Genomic DNA, 4,260 nt, shown 5'->3' with positions numbered 1-4,260 from the left:
CCATGCAATAGTCTCTTATATTTTTATATTATGTGAAAACATTTAAAAAGCAAAGTCTTATTTCTTCAGAGTCTATCAACTCAAAATTTCTAATCATCCAATTTAGCTAGATCACTATGTGCAGAAAAGTCTGCTCAAGCATATTAAGAGTAAAAACAACATGGAAGAGAGGTATGTTCTGTGTACTTAAACCATTTCTCAGAATTATTATACAAATTATCAGTATGCAAATAGATGCAACTCTTATGAATGAACCTCATCTCTTCTTCAAATTTACTAAAGTAGCTTTGGTGAGACATCTCATTGATATACATGCTTAATAGTTTCAATTTCTAGAAACAGATGAAAATGACAACTACACTTCTGTAAAAATAATCCCAGAATTAAGATACTGTTCACCCATTCAGACTGCACTTCCCCTCAACTGATTCAAGACAAGGAAGGCTTACTGTATTTTTCCCTCAATATTAATATTTTGCCAGTAATATTCCTGAAGAGCTGCTATTACCATACTAATCATCCTAAGCAAGTGTGACCCTCTTTCCAACAAACTGCCACGGGATTTCTGGAACCAATTCCTCACTAACAACTTGCCAGTACTACAAACACGCAATTAGCGAACAACACAACTACTTTTCCTCTTAAGCTGTTAAATACAGCTGCAGTTAAGCAGCAATATCTTAATTCTGAAGATAAAAACTTAAAAGATAAACCATGAAAATAACAACTTGGTGATAAGGGGCTATGCCACAGTGACTCATTTTTATACTTACCAAGACCATTTTAGTTTCTTTTGGTTATCTAAAAGATAAGTCAGGAGTAGTTTGAGCATACTCTGCATTTCCAAGGCCAAAGACAGAAAAAGGAAGGAAGTAATGAACGTTTATTATAAATGTGGTAAGCAAAACAAGTTTTTAAACAGTCAGTTATTATTATACCTTTAGTCTTCTCTTATATGCGATAGATCATTTTTTATATTTATCTTTATCCTCTTTTTAACACTTCTAGTTCTCTTTAATCATACAAGACGGATTTCCATCTGGAAACTTACACGCAGATTTTGAAAACCTTCATATAGGTTTTTTTTTTCCTTTTTTTGGTAGAAGGGGCTGAATTTTCACTTTTTTAAAATTTGAATTGGCTGCTAAGCCAATTCCAGCAACATAATCTAAACTTCTGTTTCCTTTGTTGGGGAACATTCAGAAAGTTGTTTTTTTTTCCCCAAAGCAGTAAAGCCAACACAGTATATCAGAAGCCATGGAGAAGAGAGATCTGAGAAGACCATGAAAGAAGTGGCACCTAAGGAAAGCCGTCGAGTGTCAGACTGAAATTAGGGCTTGGACATTTCAGAGGTAAAGGAAGGCAATAAGCAAAGGCCTAAGGTATAAAAGAAAAAAGAGCGGCGGGGGTTCCCCCGACAGCCAGCGGCTGCGCGGGATCCGGTGGCGCGGCGCTGGGCGGCGCGCCCCCTCCCCCGCCGCTGCCACCCGGCCGCGGCCCCGAGCTGACAAAAGGCGGCCGCGGCGCGGCTCCCGGCGCGCGCCCGTGGCCGAGCCATGGGCTACAAGAAGAGCCCCACCAGGCCGAAGCGGCAGCAGAAGCCGTCGTCGGACGAGGGCTACTAGGACTGCAGCGTGTGCACCTTCCTGAACGGCGCCGAGGCCTTCAAGTGCATGATATGCGACGTGCGCAAGGGCACCTCCCCCCAGAAACCACGACCTGTCTCTCAGTTGGTCGCACAGCAGGTCACTCAGCAGTTTGTGCCCCCTACACAGTCAAAGAAAGAGAAAAAGAAAGTAGAAAAAGAAAAAAGTGAAAAGGAAACACCTAGCAAAAAGAACAGTCATAAGAAAACCAGGCCAAGATTGAAAAATGTGGATCGGAGCAGCGCTCAGCACTTGGAAGTCACCGTTGGGGATCAGACAGTCATTATCACAGACTTTAAGGAGAAAACGAAGTCGCCGCCAGAGTCCAGTGCTGCCTCCGCGGATCAGCAGTCAGAGCCGCTCCGGCTCGGATAACAAAGAGAGGGGAGTGTCCAGGTCATCCTCGCCCCGCGGAGAAGCCTCGTCACTGAATGGAGAGTCTCATTAAAGTTTATTTTCTCCAATTTTTTAGTCACTTCTGTCATACCATGCAAATGCACAGATAATGCCAAGAAGTACCACATTTTCATGACAAACATATTCATGCACAATCCATAATTTGCTTTTTACATAAAATACGAATTTGTTACACTTATTGCAATCTATGCCTACCAAACATTTCCAAACTTAACATTTTGGTCTCCACAGTTACAGGTACCATGAAAATGTGGTTGAATTATTCATTATGCAGTGTTACTGGTAAGTCTATTTTCACTTTTAGTTCAGTGAATTCTAACGCATAATTCTTGAATTCGCTACTATCGGCATTTAATGAATTTAAATTTTTATAACATAGTGCAAGCTGCCTAAATGTATTATTTGAGAATTGTAAAACAAATAGTTATATATATACAAGTCAAAAATCAACTATTGCTGCAACAGAATTTTCTTAATGGTTCCCCTCTTAAATACACCTGCTGGTACTTGGTGTGGTTAAATAGGAAAATTACTATTAAATAAAGAACTTGTATGAACCATTGCCAATGTTTTCGACATATTTTACTAAATTATTGTTCCTGAATTGTTTCTGGTTTTATTTTTTTTGTTTTTTTGCTTTGTCTTTCAAAACATTCATTTATTGTAATGTTTACTAGGAGACTAGTAAACAATAAAACATTGATTATTTAGCTTTATAATTCAGGTTTAGTGCTGTTGTCATTGAACACTGGTATTGTCTATATTATATAAAACATTTAAAATTCAAATAATTATAAGCATTTGGCAAAAAAAAAAAAAAAAAAAAAAAAAAGAGAAAAGAAACCTGCCATAATTTAAAAGCTGCAATTTTGGAGAAGCTTTAACTTAATAGTTTTACTACTGTTTCCTGGCCCCAAACTTTAGCCAGGGTCATATAAGTATGAATCTAATTAATAAAGAAATGAGAACTGTTGCACAGAACTGGAAAATAACTAATCTTAAAATGAGTTTAATTGGCCTCTTACTAAATATAACAATTCTTAAAAAAAATCATAGTGCCCTATTTTCAGACACAACCACCAGTTTATGCATTTTATCAATATCCTGAAATTTAAAAAGTATTTACAGCCCCTCACTATTATATAAAATATTTTTATGACTACAGATAATGCATTTTTGTTTACAACTAAGAAAGTGTTTTATGTTGTATTTAAAAATCCAACCTAGAAACCACATAGTACTGTTTAAATTCTTTGAGGGTCTCCTGCATTCTCTTATCCATTTGCTTAATGTATATCCATCTATGGGGACTTCTGGAATATAAATAAACTTAAAGATATAACTTGAAAACAGAATATCACATAAAGACATCATGATAGCATTTGCAGAAAAGAAAAACTGTAGACCCTGACATTTATGATATTTGGTGGTTTCGCGTTGTAATGTAATTTTCTCTTTAATTGCAGAACTTTTTACAGGTACAATGGTACTGTCTTTTTTTGTAAAATGCTAGTTGTGAAATACAGTTAATTGTGTACAGTAAAAGTCTGTGATTAAAACAGTAAAAAAAAAAAATAGAAAAAAGAAAGGGTTAGACATCCTGGTTGGCTTTAGTAGAGATATACACACAAATACATATATACACACATATACGTATATTTACACATAAACACATAAACATATATACAAGTTCCTTCTACCTTAGGAAGGTATCACAATTTAATCCTATCTATACATAACCTACAAATTAGGTACTTAATACTTAAAAAAAAGCATATTGTTTCTGGTTGAAAAATGTGTCCACAGAAATCTCTCAAACCCCTTACAGAGTGTTAATCAGCATGGAAAGAGTAACCGGTACTGAACTCTGGACTCAGACATGGGCAGTCAGCCTCACTCCCCACAGGCCTGAAAGAGAAGGCTGAGGATGAGCGTGGATATTTGGTTGAGGTTTGCAGTCGCTGGAATGACTAGCAACAGATGCCTTATCCCAATACAGCCGATCCTTGAACAGCACAGGTTAGAACTGCACAGGTCCACTTACACGCATATTTTTTTCAATACAAATACTGGAAAAATTTGTGGAGACTTACAATTTGAAAAACATTTCTACAGCCTACTTTATCCTAAGAGTACAGTGTATATAACATATATAACATACCAAAAAAAGTGTTTATTGACTATTTTATGTTATCAG

General features: G+C 36.7%; 1 pseudogene; it reads left to right on the top strand.

Moving 5' to 3' along the window:
• Positions 1-1,477: 1,477 nt before the first annotated feature.
• LOC118909083 (YY1-associated factor 2-like) lies at positions 1,478-3,631 on the top strand (annotated as a pseudogene).
• Positions 3,632-4,260: the final 629 nt, after the last annotated feature.

The sequence above is a fragment of the Manis pentadactyla genome, chromosome 5 (genome assembly GCF_030020395.1).
Source record: "Manis pentadactyla isolate mManPen7 chromosome 5, mManPen7.hap1, whole genome shotgun sequence".
In the NCBI taxonomy this organism is placed as follows: Eukaryota; Metazoa; Chordata; class Mammalia; order Pholidota; family Manidae; genus Manis; species Manis pentadactyla.
This window is presented reverse-complemented; position numbering and strand designations above follow the sequence as displayed.